This window comes from Lactuca sativa, chromosome 8, assembly GCF_002870075.4.
Source record: "Lactuca sativa cultivar Salinas chromosome 8, Lsat_Salinas_v11, whole genome shotgun sequence".
NCBI lineage: Eukaryota > Viridiplantae > Streptophyta > Magnoliopsida > Asterales > Asteraceae > Lactuca > Lactuca sativa.
Window position 1 is genome coordinate 213,024,817 of NC_056630.2, and position 13,144 is coordinate 213,037,960.

Below are 13,144 nucleotides of genomic sequence, written 5' to 3' on the forward strand. Positions count from 1 at the left end.
TATATTAACGTTGTGAATGTGAAAAATATTTTTCGGATTCACCGTGTGAATCCGGAATCATGTTGTGAATTTTCGAAGATTCACATTGTGAATTTGACGTAAAAAAAATCGAATTTTATATCATTGGACAAAGGATAAAAAATTATGAATTTCTGTATTTTTAGCTTTTTTTTTTTGATAAAAAATAAGTTCTAAAAGTTGAAAAAAAGATTGGTTCCTTGTTTCCTTGGTTAATTATAGTTCTCTATTGAACCTCACCCTATATATATATATATATATATATATATATATATATATATATATATATATATATATATATATATATATATATATATATATATATATGGTTAGGTTCATGTGAGACTGCCTAATTTTGTGAGACCGTGAGACGTATTTTTTTATTTATTTTATTTTTTATATTTTTTTAGTCAATTCAAGTTCCGAAAATAATTATTAAAAAAGAATTTTGGATTTTTCCATTTATTTTGCATTTTAAAATTATTTTTTAGAATATGTACAGTATAATATTCTATTAGAATATTTCACGTATTTTTAAAAAAAAACAGGATTTTTTTTATTTTTTTAAAAAATTTTTTAGTTAATTCAAGTTCCGAAAATAATATTTAAAAAAAAAAGAATTTTTAGATTTTTCCATTTATTTTGCATTTTAAAATTATTTTTTAGAATATGTACAGTGTAGTAATCTATTAGAATATTTCACGTATTTTTCAAAAAAAAACGGGATCTTTTTTTTTTTATTTTTTTAATATTTTTAGTTAATTCAAGTTCCGAAAATAATATTTAAAAAAAGAATTTTTGGATTTTTCCATTTATTTTGCATTTTAAAATTATTTTTAGATTTGGTCTCATGGTCTCACAAAATTAGAATGGTTTCAAATGAACCTGAACGTATATATATATATATATATATATATATATATATATATATATATATATATATATATATATATATATATATATATATATATATATAGCATTAATTACAAAAAATATAATTTACGTATCGTTAATTTTATATGTTTTTATTATAAAAGTAGCGGTAATTACAAAACTGTTGTTATACACCCGAGAGGTCGCATTAGTTGCAAAAATATTATTTTATTTACTGGTAAGATGCTTGCATACGCTTGAGAAATCTCGAGGTTGAGTCTCATTCTCATTATTCTTTTTCATTTTTTATAGGGCGTTTGTAAGTCCCAAAATACTTAGATCAATAGGATATCAATCAAACTATCTAATGAATGCGAAATATAGATCATATAGTGATTCAAGAACATACAAATAACTCTTAATGCACACGATTTAGTATATGAAATCGTTTCGTAGACAAAGGAAACTCTTATCAGTCGAATACTCAATTGATCAACAACTAGACTCCTAAACGGCTAAAAAAACAAGATATATAACCTAGTACAAAGCCTTAACAGGCCCAAGCCCAAGCTGACCGAAATCACCATAGTGGTTTTGGTCCCTATAACCGAAAACATCAAAAACCCACTAACAATATATGGTTCTAAGCCCAAGTACAATAATAGCCTAGCAAAAACCATAAGTATGACCCAACAATCCCCCCTTGGTTTATTGTTGGCTGACTTTACAGCTTCTCTACAAGATGAACATCAGAATCAGCTAACACCCCTGCCCACAACCTTTTATCAATGATCGCCACTATCATGCCAGTGAAAGCCTTTGCAACAACTTCAAACATTTTGTTTTCCACCATAAGCTGATGACTGGATAAAATATGAATGTCATGCTCGCCAAACTTCAGCAAATCCCTAGGACCAACAAGGACGAATCTGATCCTTTTTCAATTTGAGTACAACAGATGTTGTAGCCTCATCATATACCTAATATAGTAAATCATTCAAAGTGCCATCATGTATACGATGATTAATAAGGATTCTTTTCACTTTATTTGTAGGCGGCCGCATAACATTCACCATAGTCTTGTTGGTGTTGGGATCAATGACAGCCTTGACCTTTTTGACGGGCGATGACACTATTTTCAAGCCTTTAAAGTTCTGCTTCGCTTTGTCTTCTAGGAATTTATTTAAGCGCCCATGCCATGGGATCATTTGTTGGATTATGGAACGGTGTGTGGACCAGCTCTGCAAGATCAACTTTTGTCCAAGACACAAACTCAACCTTCTTCGCATAATACTCAATGTTTCTGCTCTTTCACTTTACAATCCACATCTTTTTATCAGCTTCATATCCCCACATACGAATTCTAGAACGATCACCATATCTGTCACCAAATTTTCTTTTACCAATTTCTTTGATAAACATGTTTTGGTGATCACCAGGTGCATTCTGACCATAGTTTTTCACCAGAAGCATTTTTCCTTTCCTTAGCTTATCAAGTTTTCTCTGCTTCTCCCTTTTTTCTTCAGCTGTGGCAGGGCCAGAAGACAGAAATTGATCAAGGTTAGAATATGGGGCAGGATGAACCTCGACTTTTTCAGATGTCTCTGAAGCTTTTCCAACATCATAACTTGAAGTCTTAAACTCATCACCAAATTGTCTAATTAATTTTTCCTTGGAGATCAAAATAGAGAGTTGTCAGCCCGCCAAGATTAGCTTGAAGGTCTGAAATCTGCTTACTCTTTTGAGAATTTTCCTTTTCAAGTTCAGAAACTCTCACATCCAAATTACCAATCAGTAAATCCTTCTGAATTGACTCCTGCTTTAAAATCACGATATCTTGTTTTAGCTCAGAAATAGTTTGTTGAGAGTCTTCATCACCTCCTTGCCTAGAGCCAATAGATATTCCCTTTCCTTTTGACGGAGGAATAGAGACTTGAAAAGCAAGTAGCTTGGCTAGCTTGATAGATGCAGAATCGTGCTCTGGAGGTGGTGGGACAGAAGAACTTTCCGAGGCAAAAGTTTCCTCATCAGCTAGGAAGTCTTCGACACGAAATGGGCTTTGATCTGATAGGTTTTAGGTAAAACAAATAAACTAGAAAACAATTCCTAATTTCACATGCAACCTACTTTGGATCTATGTTTTAACTATTGGACATATAACTTTGAATTGCAAAACAAGAACCCTAAGAGAGGAGACTATTTTCGAAATTAACCAATTAGGGTTTTAGAGTTACATACCTTATAATTGTTGTAGCAAAAAATTGATAATCCTTTGATCTTGATCTTCTTGGAAGCTTAGCACCACAAATGCAATGCCTCTAATGGAATCTGTCACACCCCAAAACCGGAATGGCGGAAACGTTCTGGGGTGGATGACGTCATGTCAAGTATCACAACACATGCATTATAGTAATCAAAGTACAACAAAACATTGCATTAATAGTAATAGTTTTACATGGATACATTAATACATCAATTCAGAGTAATACAAGTCATAGAATAGATACAACATGATACTAAACTATCTTCATCAACAGCTCCGGGATGTACCTGTCTAATGCTAACCTGAGAATACAAGTTATTTGAAAAGCGAGTATCAGCATTTTTACAAATGTTGGTGAGTTCATAAGTATTTAGCGACATTTATCCAAATAACTTTATAAAGTAATAGTTTAAGAGATTTCAGTGTATTAGAGTCCTTTCCAGAAAATCCTATATTTTCTTTAATAAAAGCAGCCTTCTACCAAGACTGGTAAGTGTTATGTGGTAAAAAGTAGTTTTCCCTAAGTGGATATCATTATCAAAATATTGAATTTGATTGTTAAAGAACGCAAGAGACAACAGGGAAATAACATATGCCTCAGCAGTGAGGACTACTGACTAAGGCAAGGAATCATAGACTCCAGGTAAGTATCGAACGAACGACACACCTGGTTCAGTTTAACAAGTGGAGACACAGACCCCAGAAGGTACCGAATGAAAGGTACAACTGGTAAGGTCTAAAACAGTGAATACAGACCGCAGACAATATCAAATGAAGATACGTCTAGCAAGGTCTAAAACAGTGAACACAGTAAATACAGTGAATACAGTAGATACAGACCCCAGACAGCATCAAATGCGAGATTCGTCTAGTAAGGTCAAAACAGAGGAGACAGATCCCAGACAGTATCAAATGAAAGGTACGTCTTGTAAGGTCAAACAGTGTGACTCTGAAAATGAATTGCCAGCATACAGTGTAAATTGCTGGCGAAATACCGTTACCTTAAGGTCATGAATTATAAGGTAACTCGGGATACTCGTAACCATACTAACCGACACTAGAATACCAGATGCCCTACAAGCATCTATATAATGTGACATTTGTCACCCCTTGGCTTGGTGAGCCGTGGACTGTAGCTAGCAGTCAGGATGCGGGGGTGTCAATCCCGTATAGATCTATACACACAATGTCCGCTCTCCCTACAGGAGACTCTGGCTACCATCTAGACGACGGAGAAGGCCGTGTCCTGAAGATGCATCCCAAATAGTGGGTAGAGACTTCCAACTAGTGGGTTTCTAATGTAAGTGTTGAAATAAAGGTAGAGACTCATAACTGAACCGACTGAAGTAACCTATATGTCCATGCTTGTGTATATAGTATATAACTAATGAATCAAACGACCTTCGGATGGACATCCGATCCCACCAGACCACATCTCAACGAAGAAAAGGAAATAGGGCGGACAAACCTTCCTAAGTCCTTCAATCATTATTTATATTCATCTATACCAACATAGACATACATCTAACTACGACTGAGTAGGTATCAAGTAAAAGTGATTCTCGTGAAGTAGGAGTGTCTAACAAGTGAAGTAAGAGCGGTCGCAAGTGAAGTAGGAGTGTCTAACAAGTGAAGTAAGAGTGGTCGCAAGTGAAGTATAAGTGTTGAATAAGTATAAGCGTATCGCGAAGTAGAGACGACAATAAGTGAAGTAAGAGCGTATCGAGTATAAGTGAAGTAGAGTCGATCTCAAGTATAAGCGAAGTAGAATCGTATCACTAAGTAAGAGTGTGAATAAGTATAAACGTCCATCAGGTATAAGTGACTTCATGTATAAGTGAAAGCGTTATAGAGTAGGAGTATAAAATAAGTATAAGCAAAGCAGCAGTATTTAACAAGTAAAGTATACGTCGAAAAAGGGAATCTTTGATGAAAAACCTTTATGTCCAGAGAAAATCACAAATTGTATTCTTTTGTAAAATATGTTGGAAAACCTTAGAAAATCTTTCATAAACCAGTTTAGAATGAATCTAGTTAAAACAATATAAGTACGAGTTTTGAAACAATTGAAAACCATTATAGTGTCCTACTCGGTAAAACAGTGTACAGTGGTAAAATTTTGTGCATGCGGGTTATCAATCACATATGATTGATATGATAACTGGCATGTTTAACTTGTATTCCCCCCCTATAAAACATGTAAAAACATTTAAAAGGTTCATTCAGGGGTATGAACTCACCTGGTGTAAGTAGGTCCGACGAAGGTGCCGTTTGGGCGTTCGGTGTCACGCAAGTACTTGAACACACACAATGACCTATTTAACATATGATAACATATGTTTACATACAATCAGTATATTTAATACTAATTAAACAAATATACGCGCTCACTGGAGCGGAAAACACTTTGGTTAAGGGTTTGGGTGTCCCGGGTAGCGTCTAAAGGTGTGTATGGCTAAGGAATGGCGCTTGCTATCCGAGAGAAACCCCCATCACATAGTTTACGACCCAGGGACATCTCACCATGAGTTTACGGCCGTAAACTCATGGTGATGGGTTCTAGGGTGTTTTAAGGCTCCTACTTTCTCATTGAATTATTCTAAGTACTTTTCCCAAAAGGCAGGAGTGGGTTTGAGGCTTCTAAGGGCACTTTATAGGAGTTTACGGCCTAGGGACACTCCTATGGGAGTTTACGGTCGTAAACTCTCAATCTTTGTGTTAAGTGAAGTTTCAAGCCCCTATTACCTTTCTAGCAATTTCTAATGAAGTGTGATGCTATTTTGGGGGATTAAATCTAACATTTGGATGTGTTTTGGGGAGTTTACAGCCTAGACACTTGCTTGGGCCGTAAACTCCTTTTTACTCCTCCATTTCATGTGTTTAAGTCCTTAAATCCTTCCTAGTATTTTATAGAAATAGTCTAAGGTCATTTGGGGGACAAAAACCAACATTTTGGCTTGGTTTGGGGAGTTTACGGCCTTGACACATGTCTGGGCCGTAAACTCCTATTAATCCTCCAATTCTTAATGTTTAAGTGATCTAAACCCAAGAGAATAAGCCCCTAATTTATGTGTTAAGCCCTAGTGTGGTTTGGGAGTGTTTTGGAGGCATTTAGACAAGGTTTTGAGGGGTTTACGACATAAGCATGTGCTTGGGCCGTAAACTCACTTTTATGCCCCAATTCATTGTGTTTTGATGTTTAAACACTCCTAGGCTAGATCCCCTATTAGTTTCCAAGCTTAAGGGAAAGTTTAAAGGCATGTTTGGCACCATTTTAGGGGTTTACGGCCCTAAAGTGTTCCTGGGCCGTAAACTCCTTATCCCATGCCTTCTTGGATGGTTTTTGGGCTAAAACTACAGCTAGTACTGTTTAGAACAAGCTAGGGTAAGCGGACTTACAATTTGGAAGCGTTTGGTTGCGGATTCGGGGCGAAAACGGGTCTAGAGTGAGAGTATAGAGAGAGAGTGTAAAAAGTCTCCAATGGACTCCACTCACCCTTATATAGGTTTCCGAGTTGGGGCTCAGTGGAATTCTACCCAATACTGCCGTTAAATGGGGCTTTTGGTCGCACCCGATTTAGTGGTTGTAATAATAAAACTTAACATTTTCCAAATAAATGGAAATGTGTGTCCTGTGTTTTATTTCCTTTTATCATGACTTTACGGCATGTTATATGTAACCAAATGGAATGTTTATTAAATTGACGCCCTCTAATTAACGGAACTTTTATACAGTGGAATATTCCGTTAACGGTAACGGGGAAATGTAACGGAACAACTTGGGTTGTCACATCATCCCCCCGTTAGAGGGAATTTCATCCCGAAATTCAGGTCTTGGTAAGGAAGTAGGTATGAATGGCCAAGTAGAGGTAAGGGAGTACTTCCTATACGGTTGTCCTCGCATTCCCAAGTGATCTCTGGTCTGTGTTTGTCATTCCGACAAACCTTTACATACGGGATGCGGATTCCGTCTAGTGTAGCTAGTGGGTTCCGACTGGTGTATCTATGAAGTCAAGGTTCTCAATGGTTCCTATCAAGATGAGTGAGGCATGAAGAGTGTTTTCGGGAAATCACATATCAAGTCGAGTCTAAGAAGTGGGTCGTTCGGGTGTGAATCTTGTGGTATATTCGAAGGTAGTAGCGGCCTGAAAAGGGTTGGAACAAGTCTCCATGGGGATTCCCATATGGTCCCTAGCTCTTAGAATGGTAGAGCTTTTCAGTACCAAGAACATAGTGTACTTCTATGGTAAGATCATCACTGGCGTGATCGCCATTCCGAAGTTCCTAACGTTCTCACTCGTACTGTGCGTGTAGTCCTTCAGGTTGGTTCTTGGGAAGTCTCGAGTGGTCTTTGGTTTCGTGTTTTCTATCAACTGGTTGATAGAGGCTTTCTAGATCGTCGAGTGGGTCGCATGCCTATGGTTATTGGTTTGCTGTAGAGTGTCTATCTCAAGCTTGTGCAAAAGGAATCTGCACTAACGAAGCTTGAGATGCGGAAACCATGGAGGTCGGGAATATAAGGTCTCACCAGACAAGTGTTGGACTATCTCGGGAGGTGGTTCTACTATCTGTGCGTGAGATAGTATTCGTGGAACACCTAATAGTCCAATGAATCTCTAAGACTTTGGTTTATTCTAGCGTGGAAAGTGCGTGCTCCTGCATAACTCCTCGACTAACACCAAGGCTGGTGTCGAGTCTATAATCTCTTCGGGATCAGGGTCACGAGGCTTAACGCAACTACGTTCGCACTTTACCAAGTATTCTTGGCTGCGAAGGTTATCCTGTGGTTCTCGGTATCCTAGTGTTTACTTCGGAAAGTGTGGTTCTTCATCTACCGGGCGACGATGATTTCCTCCTTGCGAGAGGGTGGAGGATGATAAGCACCACTTGTCTATAACTTGGTGGACGAGGTGCCTGAGTAGTGCGAACATCTACTGCAACTACTCTTCCGAAGGTTCTGAGTTTCCTCGGTCTAAGTCAAATCTAGTGAGTATAGGGTCTCACAAGTGTTGTTCTCTAGGTTCGCGAACCTGTTGTGCGAGGTGTGAAGGGTCTTTCTGGGGAATCTACGAAGTATGCTTCAGTTAGTTGTTGTCTAATGAAGTTTCTATAGTGTCGTTCACTTCGCTGTTCATCTGGCTACGAGAGGTCGGTCGACGGCGCACGGTACCCTTTCTTGGGTACTTCGGAAGGTTTGAGATAAGAGGGACGATTGACGGATCGCATTAGGTTTGATTTATTTGTGTTAGGTTTAGGTTCGGCAGAACCTTTATTTGCCGACATGGCTATGGAGAAAGTTCTTTTTACACAGCACTTAAGGATATACACATGGTTGCACGAAGTCAAACCATGATCAATAGAGTCGTCGAAGTTGGCACACTCCGACATGATGTAAAGTTAAGATCGATAGAGTCACGTGCCGAACAGGCACACAAGTTCTAGGCGTCTAGGGTTTCGTCCTATGTATCACTACCGCGGATACTTGGACCGATAGAGTCGACGCGGAACTATAGAGAGTTCTAAGTGTTTCTGAGTAGAGTATCTTTTCATGAGTGGATTCTCACGAGACATTTCTATAATCGCCTCACATATACTAGTCATGTATATTTAAGGTGGGGAGGACTGTTGACTGAGCGACCCCGCCCTAAATCCACAACCAAACGAGGAACAGGAAATGAGGCGGCATTCACTCACTCTAGGTCTGTCCATCTTAAATATACATGGCCGTAACATATATGTTTAGCCATTATAGTTTTACCTAATTCATTTTAAATTTTATAACAGTGCTGCGACTTTCGCCTTACTAGGAAGAATTTACATTTGAATTAGTCTTTTATTGTTCTTAGTTTAGTTATCTGAGATCGAGAGACATACCAAAAATCTAACGAGTTCCTTGCTGCTTCTCCCTAAGCAGTAGTGTCAGGCTCCTTCTGTGTCTTTGTCTTTCTCTTCGGTTGGGCAGTCCTTCTTGAAGTGTCCCATTTTACCACATAGGTGGAAAACTGTACGGGTCGCCACATTGGTGGTTGATGTAATGAACTCAACCGGGGTTCTGCAGACGCGAGCAGTATGCCCCAACATGTGGCACCTAGCACAATAGAGCTCCCGGCAGGCACCATGATGATGGTAGCTGCACTTGCTATAGTGGGGAAGGTCTCCTAGGTACGGTCTTCTTGGAGTCGGGAGGGAAGGATTGACAGGAGTATAGACTGCCTCTGCTCGTCGCCTTTTAAAAGGTCCTTGAACCGAGGTACTTCCCTCCTCAATCTTGAGTTTTCTCTTTAGTGGATTCGGTGAAGTTTCTTGGGTGAGTGGGTATGAAAGTGTTGGTTGTTGCCGTCCATTGCCAGGATCGGAATTCCCGGCAGGGACCTTGCTAGCATTTGCGGTGTTAGCATTCAGGTGAGCCATGACAGCTGCTACGGCTGCTGAGACTGCAGCTTGGAACGTAGCTTCATCGAATAAGAGAGCAGGTTTCTCGCTTGTGGATTGGTTACGCTTCTTCGGTGGCATGATTTTCCTACACGGAAAGGAATACAAGGTAATGAGAGACGATGGTTAACCCTGGACATTTCTGTCCTTAACGTATTAGGCATAAATTTTTCCCGTGCCTCGGATGCTGGTTGTCTGAGTGTCGACCTACATCCCTATGATGTAGTCCTGGTAATCGAAGTGAGTGTATGAGTATCGGGAAAAGGCCATAAGATGCGAGTCGTTCCTACTAAGTTACCTTTATACTGGAGAAGTTTTCACTCTCCGGCCTGGAGAGATTTGAGAACGGTTCGGAACGAAACTGCGGAAAGAGAGGCTCACAAGGGCAGATGGCTAAACTTCTCTCAATAGAGATGCGGGGATCCGCCCTAATCGTGTATCTGGTAACGGGAAACGACGATTTACCTAACACATAGCGTGAGTAGTGTAACCACTAACTCACTAAATTGTATTATTTTATGGGTGTATTAGCGTGACAAATTACGAGGGGAAGACAATTCCCGGGTTCCATATACTCGCTCTCTCGGTCTGCCTCGTATCTTTGACTGGAATCGGCGTTGGTTTCCTTCGGGTGGCTTCCTAGGGTTCCCTTCTTGTATGGACATATTGAACTTCTACTCCGCGTTCCTTCTGATTCCAACTGTGGGTGTCATCACTTCATGATGGATGACTGGGAATCTCCGAAGTTTAGGCGAATTCCTCACCGATGTCCCTAAAAGAATATAGGCACCTGGTGAATTCAATAGTCTCGACCCAGTTCATTTGTTTCCGAACAGGAAATCTTCTCAATGAACCTCCTCGGGGTCGGAATCAACTCTTTTGTCAAGAACTGAAGTGGGTAGGGTTTTCTACAGGGTTCGTGCCAGAATGGAAATGTCTAAAGAATCCTAAGAGATTATTAACATTTCACTGGATGATCCATATCGAGTCCTGCTACGATTACACAGGGTATACAAATCATATATAGCTTAGATCCGATAGGCCTTCGAATATGTGATACTACTCTAGAACCATATCCCAATGAGGAAAAGGAAATAGAGCGAAACCACACATTCTCAGCCTATGGGATCCTTATTATATATAACCTTGGGAGTACACCTTCTGTAGTTGTAGGTATATCAATAAGGATCTTTTTAGTTATTCACACAAGGTTGTTTATGTATTCTAAAATACCCCTATGGTATTTTAATTCTTGTTTGATTCTTATCTTCTGATTATGATTCTAGGATTAGGGTGGATCTTTTAGTGTTCTAAAATACTCCTATAGTATTTTAACTTTATGTTTGGCTCTAGCAATCCTAGTTGGTAAGTTTCAGACCTGTTGTACACCACTATCACTCCCAAGCACACGTTCATCGCACCTCGGATAAATGTAGTTGATCAGGTTACATTTATCCCAGCTTACGATTACATAACTGCCCAGGTTTGACTGTAGTGCTCAACATCCGAAGACTTTTATTATTGTTCTTCTTGTGATACTTTTGTTCGAGTGTTTAGATTCTGGATGTTATTATACTTTGGTAAAATATGGTTATATTTTAAAGTATAATTCTTGGTCAGAGTGTTTTATCCCATTGTGTTTATAGGTTGGATATCTTTTATGAATTGATATACTTAGCTCACTATAAACAATGCTCTGATACCAATCTGTCACACCCCAAAACCGGAATGGCGGAAACGTTCTGGGGTGGATGACGTCATGTCAAGTATCACAACACATGCATTATAGTAATCAAAGTACAACAAAACATTGCATTAATAGTAATAGTTTTACATGGATACATTAATACATCAATTCAGAGTAATACAAGTCATAGAATAGATACAACATGATACTAAACTATCTTCATCAACAGCTCCGGGATGTACCTGTCTAATGCTAACCTGAGAATACAAGTTATTTGAAAAGCGAGTATCAGCATTTTTACAAATGTTGGTGAGTTCATAAGTATTTAGCGACATTTATCCAAATAACTTTATAAAGTAATAGTTTAAGAGATTTCAGTGTATTAGAGTCCTTTCCAGAAAATCCTATATTTTCTTTAATAAAAGCAGCCTTCTACCAAGACTGGTCAGTGTTATGTGGTAAAAAGTAGTTTTCCCTAAGTGGTTATCATTATCAAAATACAAAATTTGATTGTTAAAGAAAGCAAGAGACAACAGGGAAATAACATATACCTCAGCAGTGAGGACTGCTGACTAAGGCAAGGAATCATAGACTCCAGGTAAGTATCGAACGAACGACACGCCTGGTTCAGTTTAACAAGTGGAGACACAGACCCCAGAAGGTACCGAATGAAAGGTACAACTGGTAAGGTCTAAAACAGTGAATACAGACCGCAGACAATATCAAATGAAGATACGTCTAGCAAGGTCTAAAACAGTGAACACAGTAAATACAGTGAATACAGTAGATACAGACCCTAGACAACATCAAATGCGAGATTCGTCTAGTAAGGTCAAAACAGAGGAGATAGACCCCAGACAGTATCAAATGAAAGGTACGTCTTGTAAGGTCAAACAGTGTGACTCTGAAAATGAATTGCCAGCATACAGTGTAAATTGCTGGCGAAATACCGTTACCTTAAGGCCATGAATTATAAGGTAACTCGGGATACTCGTAACCATACTAACCGACACTAGAATACCAGACGCCATACAAGCGTCTATATAATGTGACATTTGTCACCCCTTGGCTAGGTCAGCCGTGGAATGTAGCTAGCAGTTAGGGTGCGGGGGTGTCAATCCCGTATAGATCTATACACACAATGTCCGCTCTCCCTACAGGAGACTCTGGCTACCATCTAGACGACGGAGAAGGCCGTGTCCTGAAGATGCATCCCAAATAGTGGGTAGAGACTTCCAACTAGTGGGTTTCTAATGTAAGTGTTGAAATAAAGGTAGAGACTCATAACTGAACCGACTGAAGTAACCTATATGTCCATGCTTGTGTACATAGTGTATAACTAATCAAACGACCTTCGGATGGACATCCGATCCCACCAGACCACATCTCAACGAAGAAAAGGAAATAGGGCGGACAAACCTTCCTAAGTCCTTCAATCATTATTTATATTCATCTATACCAACACAGACATACATCTAACTACGACTGAGTGGGTATCAAGTAAAAGTGATTCTCGTGAAGTAGGAGTGTCTAACAAGTGAAGTAAGAGCGGTCGCAAGTGAAGTAGGAGTGTCTAACAAGTGAAGTAAGAGTGGTCGCAAGTGAAGTATAAGTGTTGAATAAGTATAAGCGTATCGCGAAGTAGAGACGACAATAAGTGAAGTAAGAGCGTATCGAGTATAAGTGAAGTAGAGTCGATCTCAAGTATAAGCGAAGTAGAATCGTATCACTAAGTAAGAGTGTGAATAAGTATAAACGTCCATCAGGTATAAGTGACTTCATGTATAAGTGAAAGCGTTATAGAGTAGGAGTATAAAATAAGTATAAGCAAAGCAGCAGTATTTAACAAGTAAAGTATACGTCGAAAAAGG